The following is an 18,556-nucleotide window of genomic DNA, read 5'->3' as shown; positions in this document are numbered from 1 at the left end:
TACCCAACCCCCACCCCACCCACCCAACCTCCTCAAATGTATATACTCTCTTTTTTAGACAATTTTTGTATCACAAATCGTACTCTATTTGTAGATCTGGTATGTCATAAATGTCTAGATGTAGCAGTACTGTATCTGTATGTCATATATGTTATGATGAATTGAAAATGGGGGACCCTGATGTAAACAAGACGAAAGTCTTTCTCTGGTCTGCATCCCCTTAACAATTGTGTGTATTGAGCTGTACTGTATTGTACCCATTCTGCAATCTGTTAATACAATTTTCAATCAATCAATCAGACATTTAGCAGATGCTATCCAGAACAATTTACAAGTGTCACAGTAGAGCAAACTCAAATGATATAATCACCAATAGCCTATGAGCAGTACTGAGACTAAACAGTCAATAGTCTGAAAAAAAGGTGTGTGCGGCGTGTGTTTAAATACATTTATCAATCATAATCCCGTAGAACTCGTTTTCTCCAGCCCTGGTTGTGTAATGTACAGATTCACCCACAAGGGGGCAGAGAAGAAATCACCACCACATGACGTGTATTCTTCCACAGTTGTACTTGACTTAACCTCGTTCCCAGTTGTATCTCCTCCGTGAGATACTTGACTTGACCCAGCTTTCATCATTTGCTTTGGACTAGACTGATAATAGCCGTCAATCATATACTGCTGCCACCAAGGAAGAACTTGTTTCCCCTCCTACTGAAAGTAATGTACAAAGATAATTTGGTTCACCGTTGGATAAAGTGCTAGCTATATGGGTTGCAATCTTTAGGAATTTCAAAAGTTTGATTTTACTTTGATCTTACTTCCTGGAATAATATACATCGTAATGACATCACATCACACAGACTTTAACTATTTAACTCAATAACTCTGAAACCAAATTAATTTGAACAAAACAGTTTATAGCATTGGGATATGTGTGTGTTATTTATGAGCATACTTCATCATCTTTATTGTGTGGCGTGGGTGGAGTTTTTCTTAAAAGCCCAATCAGTGATCCACAAAAATAAGAATATAGACATGTTTTCATTCTCTATTTGATTGACTGAGCTAACACTATATAGTCAAAGCTAATAGGTATGAGTTTTTAACTGTAAATGTATGCTGTATATCGTCGCTGTGAAGGGTTTGTTTACATTGGTAATGTTTGTAGCTTACACTGGAGTAAAATGGATCTATATTCCAATTTACAGTGTATTTTCCATCTAAAGATCACACTCTTGAAGAATGTATGTGAATATACCCCATATTGATATGGTAAAAACAAATCATGGATTGGGCCTTAAAGAAACCTCAATTCAACTTGAGAACTATAACTAATACAAAAGAGAGTCAAGTGTGGCAGAATAAGGATAGTACATCATGCGAGATACCTATCATACAAATTGTCTGTTTTTAAAGAGCCAAACATTGAAATTCATAGTTAAATAAAAAAAAACTGCACAAATTATGTTTAAGGTAATAAATAACATGTTGCCAAGCAACATTAAAAATCTTTTTTACATAGGTGGAGAAGGTGGTTATAATTTAAGAAGGACATTGAATCTAAAACAGCCGTCGACTAAAGACGCACTTCTTCAACCATTATCTGAAATAAAAAAAGACCTAACCCTAACTAACCTTACTGGCATGCACTTGTCCTAATAAACTAACCTACACTAAATAATAATAATTAATTTAATTTTTTATATAGCGCTTCTCAATAACCCGAAGTCGCTGACAATAGTCGGGAGCAAAGTAAAAACAAAGAAACAAAAGCAAAGAAACAAAAACAAAGAAACAAAAACAAAGGGAACATGAGACCATGGGGGGAACAGGGAAGACAGCATGATAGCACAAAAAGACTGGGGACAGACATCAATCAGGTTGGAGGGGGGGGGGGGGGGTTATGGGTGGGGGGGGGGTTAGAAGGCAAGGGAGAACAGGTGGGTTTTGAGGCGAGCTTTGAAGGTGGAGAGTGTAGGGGAGTCTCTGATGGACTGGGGGAGGGAGTTCCAGAGTCGGGGTGCAGTGTGAGAGAAGGCCCGATCTCGGAGGGAACGGGTGGGGCGGTACACTGTAACACGCAACACTTTGATGAACATTGTTACTCGGCTAGAGTTGTACCCTTCCTGATGACTTGTCGTACAGAACTTGTAAGTCGCTTTGGATAAAAGCATCAGCTAAATGACTAAATGTAAATGTAGTGCCCGTACGACTCTGAAAAGCATGTGCATCTCAGTTTGTGGGGTGTCCCTTTGGAATGGACTAGATGCCAGTATAAAGCTGAGCAATAATACAAACCAATTCAAAGGCCGTTATAAACAAGTAATATACAAGAGAGAAGACTAAGTAGTAGTAAGGTGACTGAAGTACCACATATATTTTCTTTTTTGGCATTTGTAGATTTATGTTATATTTAGATTAAGAAAGTCTATATTTTTTATATGTAATATATTGTAAGGAAGGGGCAGGACTAGATACATTTTTACTTCCTCATGTCCCCTCCCGAACATGTTATTTGCAAATTGCTTTAGGTAAATGTGTGAAAACAACAATGTTTTATGTTCTTATGTTTTATGTTTTATTTGTATATGTTTGGGATAAATCAAATCAAATTGTCATTATACAGCACAAGTACAGTACAACGAAAATAAGTTTGGCATCCAACCAGAGTGTAAATGTAGCAGTAAAGTGCAACATTTGCACTCTGGTTGGATGCCAAAACAAAGTTGAAAACAGAGTTGTAAAACAAATGTAAATCGGTCTACGTCTCAAGATAAATGAGGCTGTTGAAAATATTAACTGACATATTTCTTGCAGGTAACCAGTTTATTTTATTTTAGTCATTTACATTTGAGACTGCTTGCACCTCATGGTACCAAAGCACCTCAAAGGCGCTAAAAACTAAATTACAAACATCACAAAACAAACTGGTCAGACTACTGCTTGACCTTACTCCTAGAACCCACCTCACCCCTGCCCACTTTGACTACCTAGGATGGCTTAGAGTAGACGACAGAGTACAGCAACTTGCAATGGGCCTGGTCTACAAGATACACTACATGACTAAGGTACCCATGTACATGTCAAAATACTTCCCAAAGGTCAGTGAATACCACGACCACAACACCAGAGGAAGCTCCACAAATCATGTTAAACCCAGATTCGGCTCAAACAAGGGACTAAACACATTTCGCAATTATGCCACATCAATGTGGAACACCCTACCAGCTGTAAAGGAATGTGTATCACTACCAGTAAAGTGCAACATTTGCACTCTGGTTGGATGCCAAACCTCTTTTCGTTGTACTGTTAGAAAATCATGGATTGAGCCTTTTAAAGGGGAAAGAAACCTCAATTCAACTTGAGAACTATATCTCTAGTGTGAGTGTATTGGAACAATTTCACAGAAACTGTGTTTGTGTTTTTTTTTATTTAATTTTTTATATAAAACTGATCCAGTTCATGAGCCATGTGACCTTTGACCCTAGCTGCGGTCTCCACACAACACCACATGCCCGATCTATTGAAACCTCACATCTGTTTCCCATCCTTAATGAATCATCTCCCCACTTCACAGGTACCTCCAATTCGCACCCAGTCCTGCCGCGGGGCAGATATGTAAGCTCTCGGGTGTCATTTATCATCTTTTGTCCCCATGACGATCACGAACAAGAGGTTTCTTTTTCGTTCTGTAAAATTAGAATCCGGTAGTTGGAACAGGGAATGCCACCTTTGAGCTCATCCTTCTTGTGTCCAAGTTCCTCAGTGTCATGGTCTTTCATCTCCTTCAGGCAATCTGATGGGTGCAATTCATGCTCTTGGGTCAATACCTACTGCAGTAATATAGACAGCGACAACGATAACATTATAAAAGGACCGAAGTGTATTTCCTGTTGCCAATGTTAGCTAATGCAATAACTGACAGGAAATACACTTGGGTCCAAACCGTTCCCCTAGCAACAGAATTCCAGTGACACCACCTACAGCCTCTCGCTTTCACCCCGATTTCAGTACCGGTTACAAACCAGGAATCTCGCTTCTCAAGCGGGGTTCGCGAGGGAGTACTGCTATAGGGGTGCACGAGAAGATTTATTTGTGAAGAGAAAAGGAAGCTCTCGTCACAGAATCAGCGTTGGAATATGAGGCTATTTCCCACGTTACGACGAGGAAGCTGTAATGTATATTTCCACTACGAGTAGCTTGGGGGCAAAGGGCCTGTCTGTTGATGTGATCTGTTCACACACTAATACAGCTGTTGGAGAAAAAAAGGAAGGAAAAGAAAGTCAGTCAAGGGGGCAAAAGAAACAAGCCAAGAAGCCACTGATAGCCCCCCACCCCCCAACCCTCTTCCCACCTGGGAGAATTTTACCTTGGGATTTGAAGGTGTTAAGGCTGTAATATCACCAGGCATGGGAAGGTCTAATAGAATAGACCAACAAACTGATCAATTTACATTCTGTCATCGTTTAATGTTTAATCAAACAAGCATTTATTTTTGTTGTAATACAAAATGTATGCTTTGACACTGGTAGATTTGTTCTCCTGGGGTGGTAGGACAGTCAAATTAATTGACAAATGAATGTAGGTCTGTTGTTTTCAGACGAGCAGTGACCTAAAGATGTTTCGTATGAGTGTTTCGTACGCTCATTGTTAAAAGGCAGTAGAGGCTCAGTGCTTCCTGGTCATATATCACATCCACACTCCCAAGTCATTTGGATTGACTTAACAACTGCAAATAAATGTCCAAGAAAAAAAAACGGACTTATATGGTTCTCCGTCTGACGGGTGCAATTATGAATAGTTTATTTAACATCCAACCAAAGATATACAAATGTCAGAGTGAACTATGTGGTTAAATCACCTCATTTCATTCTTCTTTCCACCTTGGATTTGGTTTTTATTTCTGTTGGCATGGGCCCGCGCTGAGGGAGCGTTGGTACATGTTAACATATTTCCATCAGATCCTGTTGTAATAAGCAGGTGAGTAACATGATCAAATCGAACACCCCATGGCAAACCACCTGGCACAAATACTATGTGGGAGGGGCCTCCATTTGTCAGTCCCATCACCCCCGAAAAGTGTCACAGTGAGTACCGACCTGAGACCGGGAGAGAGAGGGAAGAAAAAGTGATCTTATAATATTGCTTCTATGACTAATTGTGGTACAAAGGTTGTACCCATCACTACATAGTAATTACTGTTGTGGTACTAGAGAATTCTAGCTATAGGCTACTCTATACCTCTTGACGGCTGTAGAGAGGTGTCGCCCGGAGCGAGGCAGCTGCCATATTGTGGCAGGTTCAGACACAGCAATGATTGTTACGGCGTTCGCTGTCTATACCGTGCACTGTGCTGCCACGGTTACTTCAACCTTAAGTACATTGACAGAGAAAGTCAAAGCATTCATACAAGGCTTGTCTTTTACTGCTTCTGTTTGCACAACAACATCTTTGTTGCTAGAGACCACATCCATTGGCTTATGGGATCATATGATTTATGTACTTTATACACAAACTTGACTGAATGAATTTATGTGCCATATATTATGTGAATCCGACTGTAGAGGCTTAGTTTGGTCCTCCTTCAGACTGTATAGGCTTTAGTATGGTCCTCCTTCAGACTGTATAGGCTTTAGTATGGTCCTCCTTCAGACTGTATAGGCTTTAGTATGGTCCTCCTTCAGGCTGTATAGGCTTTAGTATGGTCCTCCTTCAGACTGTATAGGCTTTAGTATGGTCCTCCTTCAGACTGTAGGCTTTAGTATGGTCCTCCTTTAGAATCCGTCTTTCTGTGTGGCTATTTGTAATCACTAGCCTAGGGATGTCCTCAACAATAAATTCTTAGTTGACTAATAGTCGTAGGACTTAGATTTTAAGCGATTCGTTGATTTAATCGACCAATCTGTAAAACCGTGTTTCCTATTATGCAGCCCTATTAACCTCAGGGTGACCACACAATAAAGATAAGACTGTGTTTATGGATCTCTACAAAACTTCATGGAGTTCAGCCGTTAATTACTACAGAAATACCTCCCGCGGATTCAGCAGCCGTCTCCGTGACGCAATGTGAGCCGACATGTGTTAAAGCGAACCTCTGCACAAGCCACATCTGGGAGCCCCCTCAGCACATCTGCATCAGATGCCTATCAGGGAGCCCTCAGCACATCTGCATCAGATGCCTATCAGGGAGTCCTCAGCGAGATGTATTGGCGAGATGTAGAAGAACCGCATGGGAGCTGCCAAACCTTTAAGGAGAGCCACAGGGAGGCCTCCATGCGTCACACCTGTACATGTTTAACAAATGATCCAAGCGCCGCAAGTTCAAGAAGATGACATACCTGCGAGGGACACGTGTTAGCGCCCAAAAGCGTAAACCTGTCTATGTGCGTCTATGATATATTGTAGTACTTTAAAGATGCATTTCAGTGTCTCTCTTTTTTATTATACTGAACAACCAGAGTTCACCACACAGCCACATTCACTTTTATCGGTTCTGAGCTCACGCCTCAAGCACCAGTATATGGTTCTATGTGCACACGTTCAAAGGTTAACAGCGTTTGGAGCAGGGGGGGAGGACATGTCCCGTTAAAAATGTGTCTATCTAAACTTTATCCAATAATCATTGGCTGTGACGTGCGTGTGGAATGTGTCTCATGCAACGCCATGGATACCGGTCCTACTTGGATAAACAAACCCGGGAGAGATGTCGTAAGCGTGGAACATTCCAAATGTGAATCGTGCAGAAACATTGGGATTTTTTATGAGTGGCAGTCAGAATACCGGAGGATCCAAATCGGGGGGGGGGGGGGGGGGGATAGGTTAAATTATACATTTTTCGTTTTAGTCAGAATTGGGGGTTGGAGATGAGTGGGAATAGGGCAGGGGCTGCTATGCTGGGAGGGAAGTGAATAATAATAATAACCTTTATTTGTATAGGACAATTTCATGACTGATTGTGACAAGGTGAATGAATGAAAACTTTATTTAACAGATTGCAGAATGGGTACAATACAGTACGGCTTAATACACACAATTGTTAAGGGGATGCAGACCAGAGAAAGACGTTCGTCTTGTTTACATCAGGGTCCCCCATTTTCAATTCATAGTGACATTTATGACATACACAACATGCATGACATCATGACATTTATGGCATAAGGACATACATGACATACAGGTATATAGTACTGTTACATTTGTGACATATACGATATGCAAATATACAGTACTGTTACCCAGAGATCCTAACAGAAAATATATACATATGATGGGGAGGAGACTGTACATTAGGAGGGGTGGGTGGGTGGGAGAAAATATATACATACGGTGGGGAGGAAACTGTCTATTAGGGGGGGGGGGGGGGGGGGGGGGGGTTGGACATTTACGGTGGCCAGTTTAGAATTGCAGCCTCCCGTAGGTGCTCTTTAAGAGCGGTTTTGAATGTGGGTAGGGATTACATTTTTTTTACGACTGTGGGTAGGGCATTCATTCCACATTGTTGTGGCATAATTGCGAAACGTGTTTAGTCCCTTGTTTGTGCCGAATCTGGGTTTAACATGATTTGTGGAACTCCCTCTGGTGTTGTGGGCGTGGTATTCACTGACCTTTGGGAAGTATTTCGACATGTACATGGGTACCTGTGTGGTGTAGTGTATCTTCCATACCAGGCCCATTGCAAGTTGCTGTACTCTGTCGTCTACTCTAAGCCATCCTAGGTAGTCACAGTGGGCAGGGGTGAGGTGGGTTTTAGGAGTAAGGTCAAATAGTAGTCTGACCAGTTTGTTTTGTGATGTTTGTAATCTTGTTTTTAGCGCCTTTGAGGTGCTTTGGTACCATGAGGTGCAAGCATAGTCGTAGTACCCTTGAATGAGTGCTCCTGCCAGAGTCTTCAGAATCACAAATCATGAGTAAGATAACACACAGTAAAATAAAATAAAAAGATTAATTATCAACAATAAGAAACTCACTGTATCAAAGACTACAACAAAATGAAAACCGACACGGAAATACGGAACAAGCTAAGACAAACAATAAGTGCAAGCGATACATTCAAACGTCTCTTAAAGGACAATAAGTACAAGCTAGCTTAGCACAAATGAATGGACGCGGATGCAGATCAGCTAGCCTATAGCTATTGCAGCCGGATAGCTTTCTACTGAACACACAGAGAGGAACTTGGTATCTATCATCTTCTCTGACCAGGAAGAAGATTGTAAGTGCATTTCCCACAATGTTGCTGTGTTCCTTTAAAAGCTGGTACTGAGGGGGCCTGTATCTAATGAGAGGGATGAGCTTCCAGAGTTTCGGGGGGACAACTATGAAAGCACAGTCACCTTTAGTTGGGAGCCTAGAACTGGGGATCACTAACTATGAGATTACTGAATACATATATAGTAGTGGATGAACCAACACCATTAGTTCTCATTGGACAAAACATATTGATATATTATGTTATGTCATGCCATGCCATGTTGTCCCAAAAATCAAGTCACTTTCCTTAGATTATTTTTGACCAGGTACAAGGTTGTTATAAGATTTTAGTATTGGAGAAATGCTCCAATAGGCTACCAATGTTTCTACCATCTAAATGTGGTGGTAGTCTCTGCTGCACCCATGTGTTCTTCATTCGCATGCTTACCGCTGCACCCAGACAAGAGAGACGTAGCAGTGAGCACCCTCCAAACATTCTGCCCGGGTTGGCATGGGTGCTACCGCCTGGCTCTGTTGTCTTAACACAGCCCCTGTCTCCAGACAGCCAGCCTGTCACGCAGCACCAGAGCCGGGCTTATAGTTAGCAATCACTCCTCACTGCCCCTGGCAGAGGTGGAAAGGAACTAATTACAACTACTCTAGTTATTGTAATTGAGAATTGTCTTTTTTTTATAGTATACATACCTCACTTTTTTTTTGGATCCACTTTTTCTCCTTTTTTTATTTTTCTCCCATCCCAATTCCAATGTGCCAATTCTTCCCTCCCCTGTCTTGAACGTTGCTCGCATATGCCCCCCACTGGCCGGTTGTAGGGAGGATAGAAGCCTTGCATCACGTGTCCCCTCCGGTACACGAGGAGGCAGCCTGTCACATCTTTTCACCTGCCAGCGCGGACTCTCATTGGCGAGGTGTAACGTGTGGGAGGCTCACACTACCCCCACCATTTCCTGTCTCTGCTGTGCAACCAACCAACCTGTAGGAGTCGCTGTCCACAACGTCCAGATTACCACCCATCGACTTCCACCCGCTAACTCTGCCAATTGAGTTAGTATGACGGCTGGCCCAAGCCGGAGGCAACGCCGACAGCCGGAGTCAAACCCGGTGTCTCTTGCGTTGGTGACGAGCGCAATGTCCGCTGCGTCACCCAGCCGTCCTACATACCTCACTTTTTGAGTACCCTTAACGCCTGTATTTTTACCTGCACTTGATTTTTTTTCTTTTTAGGATTTACTCCTACTTTTACTTAAAGGAACACGCCGACATTTGGGAAAATTAGCTTACCGTCTTCTCCAGAGAGAGACAAGACGATAAATACCAGTTTCCTCTCTGTGCATTCAGTAGAAAGCTATCTGGCTGCACGTTAGCCTAGCTTAGCGTAATGAATGGAAGCGGACATGGCCGGTTAGCCTTCGGGAGAGGTGTTAGTGGGACAATGGCTGCCTAGGCTAACTGGCCATGTCCGCTTCCAATGGTCCGCTTACACCCAAATGAGCTTTATGTTCTCGTGTTGCTAGAACAGAACCATAATTTAAAACCACTTATTCATCGTTTTATGGAGTAGCCAGACTTTACATCCCAGTGACATGGCAGATTTGAAGTTTCTCTCTCTGATTTCTAGCTCTAGGAAAGAGTGGCACATGTTCACAAATATTACCTGAAAGGTTCTGGACCATAGGGGCTGTCCTTATTACCCTTTTTTGGGTAATAATAATAATCGCAGCTTCATTTATCCCACGCACACATTTTTTGGCGCTTTTCCACTGCATGGTACCTACTCTACTCTACTCTACTCGGTATTTTCGGTTTTCCATTAACAAAGTACCTGGTACTTTTTGGGTACTTTTTTAGTCCCTGCTCTGTCGTGGTTCCAAGCGCGTGCCAAGCGGGTAGAACTGGTACTAGAAAAGTCACGTGAAACACTGCAGACCACTGATTGGTCAGAAGAGAGACGCGTCACTCGTTGGAGAGTCTGAACCTGGTCTGAACGAAAACAGAAAGCCGCCATCTTTAATGTCTCGCATAGGATTTCATTATGGTTGCAGCAGGCACAAGTTCAATAAACAAACGATACAGTCACTGTGTATTCTGCCTCATTTATTGATTAAACAAAACCGACATCAACACAATTTGCCACCGAGCGGAGAGTTTAGTCTCGCAAAAAGATCGCTGACTTGTTAAGGCTTAAGCTTATGTTGTGCTAATGTTGTGCTAGCGTTTTAGCATGGCTATCGTACATAGCGTGATCAATATAACTCGCTATTGATTGTTTGTATGAGTAACATTAATGCTAGTAGAATAGACACAACGTGAGGTAATCACCATCCATTTTAAACCGGTTATTACCTAATGCTAACGTTAGCAAATAGACGCGACTGGTAACGTTACAGCTTGTTAGCCTAATGCTAACGTTAACGTTAGCATAGACAGCCTAGCTAACGTTAACGCTTGTAGAATAGACACAATGAGAGGTAACGTTAGCGTTAGCAGAATAGACACAACGAGAGTCTCGTTAATGTTGTTATTGATTGATTGATTGAAAACTGTGTTTTACTCTGGCTTGAGCCTAGCTCACGGACATAGCTATGCTGGAGCTCTCACAGAGCTATGGAGCTCTCAGCTGTACACCAGCAGCCCCGCCTCCCCACACGGAGACAAACTGAGTACTTTATTTTAGTACCTGCAGTGGAAAAGGAACGAAGTACCAGGTACCTAAAGCGAGTAGAGTAGAGTAGAGTAGGTACCATGCAGTGGAAAAGCGCCAAAAAAAGTTTCCATGTGGCGGGTGGATCAGAACTATGGGGGTAGATCTCACGAATGTCCTTGTCTGAGAAAAACCAAACATTGGATTATTACATCTCATGCTGACAAAGACAAATGTTTGGAGTCGTATAAGAAAACTAAGCATTCAAATCTTGATTTTTGCATTGATCACCACGCATTCAGCCCTAACCACAGGAATATTATGTGAACTCTTTGGAACACTGTCGCCTCACAGCTAGAAGGTCCTGGGTTCAATTCCGGCTTGGGGACCAGGTTGCCACGTTGCCAGGTACCCAGGTGGGGTATCTCCCGGGCCTTTCTGTGTGGAGTTTGCATGTTCTCCCCGTGCTCGCAAGGGTTTCCCCTCCCGATAAGATAAACCCAATGGAAAAACGTGCAGAACTGATCGCTAACGCTGTCATGTCCCTGACGAAGATGGATAGGAGCACTTGGATTGTACCCCGGGCGCGGCCCATGCCCATGGCTGCTCCCGGCTTCCCTTGGGGGGAAGGACGACGGGATGGGAAAAGTGCAGAGAGACATTTCATCTGCGACTCAGTCCGTGTGTGTATGTTCCTGTGTGTCACCCATTTCCCATGTCTGTGTGTGTTAATCTGAATGACAATTAAAGACTTCTTCTTCTTCTAAAATGGGTGGCATTCCCCTTTAAGTAAAGGAATATTGTAACTTCTTGACACACAGGGTTGATGCCTTTAGGCAGGAGCTGGCTGAGTCCTGTCAGACACTGTACATCAACAGCCTCCTGATAGGAGAGTTTACAACTAGGAGGGTTTACAGGGGTGTCCTACAATTACAACTAGTGTTCCGCTGTCAAATGATGTTGGTAATTTGGGTAACAATCCCACAACATGTAATGTGAACAAACCTGTAGTTTAGTTGTATTTACTAATATTAGCCTCTACCGTGTTGGTTTTTAAGACACTTCTGGCAAAGTACGGATGAGTACTTTGCTTACCTTTTTGCAGCAGTTGGTCTCTCTCAGGATTTGGTGATTTATGCCCAAAATTGGGAAGAGACCTGTCTGTATGAATTATGAGAACAAGTAATGACCCCATTTCATATTGACATCTTCCAGATAAGGTTGCTCAATGCTGTGGAACCTTCCTCTGGTCGCCTCCCTTAACCTCATTTGTAACCGAGCGGTCATCAGTCACCACACTCCCTTCCTTGACGATTACCGTCAAGGTGCCCTTGAGCAAGGCACTCCTTGGGAGTTGCTCAGGGGTCAACAGTGGAAGACCCTGTGGTGGTGCTGCTAGCTCTCTGGAGTAAGTGTATGTAACTGCGTGCAAAGCAGGGCTTTGCTGGGAAAAAGAGAAAAGAAAGACCAAGTGAGCTCCGTGAATTTTTCCTGGGTAAATAAAGCATCAGAAAACTGGCTTATATAGAAATAAATCCAGCTTCCCTATATGTTTAGTAGAAAAAGGATTGTTGAAGCAGTTTCCCTTCAGTGTTGGCAGTGTCGGAAAGTAACTAAGTATTTTTACTCAAGTACTATACTTAAGTACATTTCCGAGCTACTTGTACTTTACATGATTCTTTTCATTTTAGGGAACTTTATACTTTTACTCCACTACATTTCAAAGGAAATATTGTACTTGTAAAAAAAAAAGTATCCGAACCCATCAGTTACTAGTTAATTTGAAGGAAATTATTTAGCATAGAAAACATGTATGAATATATGAAGAGTATGTATACTTTCACATTTGAAGCCTGTCAACTTCAAGAGGACATAATCAGAACAGCATAATTGGACCACATACAAATCAAATCAAATCAAATCAAATTTATTTATAGGGCCCGACAACACACGTTAATGTCCCCATGGGCCGTACAGGTCTTCTTTAAACAAGTCAAGAAGACAACATAACAATAAGTCAAGAACAGAACAAGAACACCATAGGGTCCAAACATTTTTTAGATGAATGCAAATAAATGAAAGAATGCAAGCACTCCCAGACATACCCCACGCGAAGGTAAGGAAAAACTCACTAAAACCTAACAATAGGGAAAAAAAAGCTCCACAGGCAATGAGGAGGAGAGAAACCTTAGAAGGGCCGTTCAAGGGGGGATCTCCCTTCTTAGATGTCGGTGATAGTAGTGTTGCAGACGGACAGTTGGTAAGCATGCACTCATGTGTGTGGTGAAACACAGATGAGTGCATGCAATAGCAACTGTACATTTTGAAAAATTAAAGATAGCGCTAATAGCGATAGCAACTGAACATTTTGAAAGATTAAAGATAGAGTTGATAGCGGATCTATTTGAGGCACAGGGGCGGCGCAAGAGGGTCACGTCCTCCCCGTCTTAGTCACGGGACATTCAACACTCCGGTCGTTGCTCAGGGACAGCCTGTAGAGGTCAATGGATCGAGGGTTGAATGCTCTCGAAGTACTGGAATACACTAACGTCATGTAGAAAGCATATGTAGACACCCGAAAATGTATGACTATTATTCAAGGTGTCTAACGCTGTAACTGAGGGGTACAATTCCCTGACTGTATTAATCAAGTATTAGTATCATTAAACTACTACCGTCTTGTGTACATTACTGGCCAATACCGTACACAGGTATATGATAAGAACTTCTCCACAATAACACGGTTTCCACACAAATACTCGTTTAGAATATTTATTACATCAAAAGGGTATTATTACATTACTTTAATTGCGCTTATAAGGCAAATAGAATGTGCATAGGCAAATCAATAATGAATATTAGTAATTATCTATGGTACTCAGGAGAGATACTGGAGATACTGAAAGGGGGGTACTACCGGTTGTAAGCCAGCAGGGGGAGGCAATGCTCTATACAAAGTCAAGGGTCCACGGAGGCGATATCACCCCTGTGTCAGCGGGGAAAGCAGCAGCTGTAATCCTAGGGTGCGCGCCGCAGATGAAGCCGTGGAGTCTCTGCTCCGACAGAGACGGGCTCGAGTGATGTCCTCACGGGCCTGTGTAGATCCCACAGTAGCAGCGGGGTAGGCGGTTCTCTGCTCCAGCAGCCACAGTCAAAAGCAATAATCCTGCCGGAAGGTGGCTCTGCTGGCGCCGATGTAGATATCCTCCGTGGTGCGCGGTGGTCCACGGTTGAACGTGACGTTACTATCCTATTAGCACGCGGCAATAAGTGCTCTATGTAGACGCACAATTACTCACTTCACGTGGTCTTTGACTCGTAATGAAGGCTTTTACTAGTAAATAGCGAACGATACGTTAAACAAACGTAGTAGGATAGACACGACTCTATTTGAGGCAATACGAGCCCTGCTGTACCGCACGTTGCGTAGTGGGTAAGGCTTTACTTGGTAACTGAACCAGACTGAACTGAAGGCGAACTGAAAAGGAAGTTCTGTATTCGCTGGTCATATTTATACGTACGGTGGACAAATAGTGCCGCTCTGCTTTCGGTAGCCGTATTCATGGGCAGAAGCGGGCATGTTAAGACAAGTCATGTCGGTAGCTTTCAAGTCAGCTCTAGGGGTTAAGTCACTGGCGCCTAGGGGATCGCTTCCAATAGGAGAACGAATATTATGGTCTGTCCTGTACCAGGTAAAGGGATATTCCGTGTATATGTACAAAGAATATACAAGGGATATCAAACGATATACAAATATTATACATGGGATCTCAGGCAATAAATATATATATTCGGTTTAATCTGACCCTTTGTAACAGCCGCCCCCTAATTAGTCCCACCTAATTAGCTAAGCAGAGACAGATTAACCGCACTGTCCACCACTCAATGTCCGTTGTGAGGGTAGGCAGGTCACAAAGTCAGGGGTCATGGTCGTCATTAAGCGAGTCGGGGAGCCTTGGCGACTCTATCAGCCTCGCCACGGGTCGGTTGTAGGTCCGCCCTTGGCCGAGCACTTCTGCCACTCTGACCTTTCCGTCGGCACCAGTGGTCACTTTGCTTACACGGCCGGCCGGCCACGCAGCTCGGGGTAGTGACTGGTCTATGGTCATGACGACTGGACGGGATGAAGGGGGGCTTAGGAGGAAGCGGGCCTGAGACTGCTTTGATCTGTGCTTGGCTGTGCTTTCTCCTCCTCCGTCTGTTTCTCTTGTTTGCTCTGTACCCCGTCTGAGGAGGGGCCGGTCCCGGCCGCCCCGTCAAGGAGTCGCTTGGGGTGCTGGGTTCGAGGTCAGCCACGTCTGGAGCGCAGCTGAGGGGGGTGGAGTTCCGAACTCCCTCTGGTACCCACGGTTCTCTCACGGGCCTCTCGCTTAATGTCAATAGCCTCTGCTGTACGGGGGAGAGGCCGGTGTCGCTCGCCTCTGTGTGTAGGCAGCGTGTAGACGTGGGTTGACTGTCAAGTCCGTAGAGGGGGCCCTGGAGCGTCCATCCCAGTCGGGTCTGAACCGCGACTGGGCATCCTTTGGGTCCGACGTGGGCCGCCTCAATTGGGAGAATGAGGTCCGCGTGGTCGGAGCCGATGAGCAGGGTCGGTGTGGCGCCGTCGATAAGCGGTATAGGTAGTTGACGTAGGTGCACATACTTAGCCATCAGCTGTGGGATGGGGTAGGTGTACTGAGACAGGCCTATGTCGTGGCTGGTGAAGACGTTGGTTATACTATACTGCTTCTCGGGCTGGTCCACCGCTGCCATCTTGAAGGAGACCTTTTCACCCTTTATGGTCTTCTGGTCCCTTCTGATGGTGCGTATGGTCATTGTATCTTTGACACCTCGCAGGCCCAACTGGGCTGCTGCGGAAGCGAGGAGGAGAGTCTTTTCAGACCCATCGTCCAGGATGGCGTAAGTGTCCAGGACCTTGTCCTCGTAGCTCAGGAGCACTCTGACCACTTTGAGGAGCACACGGGGGGTCCCGCTATGCTGGTCAATATGGAGCACTCCTGTTGGTTGGTTGCCTTGGACCTTCTGGTGGGCTCCGCACAGTGCTGCGCGGTAAGCGGCGCCCGCCTGGGCCGCCCCTGCGTGGTAAGCGGCGCCCGCCTGGGCCGCCTCACGCCACTGGTCCACTTGGACGGGGTTCAGTGTCTTATATTCGGCGCACTGTGCCAGCCAGTGTCCGCCGTCGCCGTAGGGACAGTAGGGAGCGGTCTGGTGGCTCTTCGGTGCTGGTGCCACCGCCTCGGCATGGTACATCACCGCGACGGGCCCACTCTGTTGTCCTGGCTGACGCCTGTTGATGGCATGCAGGACCTCCAAGTGGGTGCCACCGCACCTGCTGCACTTCTTCTTCAAGCGGCACTCAGCTGCTAGGTGGCTGCGCGCGCAGCGGAAGCAGCGGCGGTGGTCCTTGACCCACTGACTCACATCATCCGTGGTCAGCTTCTTGAAATCTTCGCACTGATACAGCCGATGTTCTCCCTCACAGTACTGGCACTCAATCTTCCACTGGTCCTCTTTCGTCGAGGGGGTGTTGTGGTTCTTGTGTGGTACTGATTCGGCTTGGTGCATAACGGTCACCAACCGGCGGTTATCCGTTTGTCCCCGAGGTCCGAGTCTTGGGCTTGGTCCACTCCATACGAACGTGTCGAGTCGTAGGCTACTGACCTCCCTGGCGAGGAACTCAGATAGGTCTAGGAGGGATGCCTCTGGACCGTTGGGGTCGCGGTAGTCTCTCTGCCGCCTGAAGCGCTCTTGTCGGGCGGGAGGGAGCTTCTCTAATATCCTCTCTACGTTAGAGTTAGCGTACAGTTCGTAGATACCCTTTTCCTTTTGGGACCCCAGCATCCCTACCAGGGACTGTACCTTGATAGACAGGTCATCTAGCGCTCTGTTGTCTCTGGCTGGGGGGAGACGGTCAATGTCTCTTATCTCCTGTATCACGTAGTCCCATACGCGTCCATACCGTTGGTCGAGTGCTGCTAGAGCCGCCGTGTATGGGGTAGTAGAGTTGGCATAGGCCAGCGCTATATTGTGCGCTCGGGGCACCTTGAGGTGCTTCAATAGGGTAGCATACTTGTGGCGTTCATCAGCTACATCAACCATCATTGTCTCTAAGCACATCCGTAGCTCCGTGTACTGTGCTCGGTTCTCATGGGTGAAGTCTGGAAACGTCGGTGCGCCAAGGTACGATGCCATGGATGACTGGCACATCGGTGAGCGTTGGGGAAGAGGCCTCCTAGGCGAGTCTCCCCGTGCGTGTCGTCTTGGGCTGGTACTTGGTGGGTACCGAAGGTCGGGTACCCAGGTGCTGTCCCTCGGGGCTGGCGGTGCGTCAAACTCACCCGTGAGTTGAGTCGGGGGTTTGTAGCGCAGGGCCTCGGGGCTGACTTCTGGGCTGTACTGGACCTCCTGGTCCAGAGTACGTTGCTGCTGGTCGGCTTGACATTCCTCCTCTTCCTCCTCCTCTTCCTCTGCTAGGACCTGGAGTCTTCTGTTCAGTCTCTCGGCGTGGTCCGATTCTTCCCGGTTGCTGGGTCTCGTATGGACCGGCTGGGAAGGGGGTTCGGAGACGTGGACAGGATCCTCCTGTTGGCGGAGTCCCGGGTCGCTTCGTCGGGTAGGGGAATGTGTCCTAGACCCGTGTCTTGACGATCTCTGAGAGCTCCGTGTGGAGTGAGGGGGTGTCGCCATGGCAACCAGTTTGTCCATCAGCTCCGCCTGCAGCCGGTCGCGCTCTGCCTCGCGCTGGGCATGGGCTGCGTCGCGCGCTGCTTCGCGTTGGGCATTGGCGACGTCGCGCCGCGCATTGGCGCTGGCCTGGGCGGCGTCGCGCTGTGCGTTGGCGGCGTCGCGCTGGGCATTTGCGACGTCGCGCTGTGCATCGGCGCGGCTTCTCTCAATGTTCTCTTCTGTCTGGAGGCGTCTGGTCTCCAGTCTTATGCGGTCGTCTTCACTCCTTTGTTGCGCCTGGAAGCGCTCTCGCTCGCCTGCAAACTGTTCGCGCTCGCGCGTCTGTTGCGCTTGAAGTCGATCGCGTTCGGTGGAGGCTGCCAGGGTGGCGATGAGTGCTTGCGCCAGCATCTTGTCCGCCGCGCTGGGGGAAGACGCCGTTCGGGGCGATCGGCTCCCGGCAGTACTTGTTGGAGACCCGTTCTCCTGTTGCGTACCGAGGAGACCCATCTCCTGGGTGCGCGTCTCTTCTTGTGGTGGGTCGGGTTCCATCCCGGGAGGGCTTTCTTTATCCTGGAGCGCTCCGGGGACTACCTCGTCGGCGTTGTCGGGGGATAAAGTCGTGTCAGTTCCCTCCTGGTCCCCACCGTGAGCTTGGTCAGTTACATTAGAACCCACTAGGGCCTCTGTTGGCGGGGTAGCCTGGTTGGTAGGGTCGGACATAATTTTACTATCCGCTTTAGTTATTTTATCCGTATCTAATTTCCCTTTAAAGCTAGGTATTGGACTGACAGAGTATGCCTCTAGATAGGAAGGTGGCTGCCGTCTGCGCTGCGGGCGATCTAGCTTAGGAGAACCGTTTGTGGAGTGTTCGTCATCGGCCATGTCAATATTAATATTATATTAATATTATGCTAATTATTATCCGGGGCTCGAAGGACCAATTGTAACTGAGGGGTACAATTCCCTGACTGTATTAATCAAGTATTAGTATCATTAAACTACTACCGTCTTGTGTACATTACTGGCCAATAC

This window comes from Notolepis coatsorum (genome assembly GCF_963971535.1).
Source record: "Notolepis coatsorum genome assembly, chromosome: 4".
NCBI classification, from domain to species: domain Eukaryota; kingdom Metazoa; phylum Chordata; class Actinopteri; order Aulopiformes; family Paralepididae; genus Notolepis; species Notolepis coatsorum.
Note: the sequence above shows the minus strand (reverse complement) of the source record.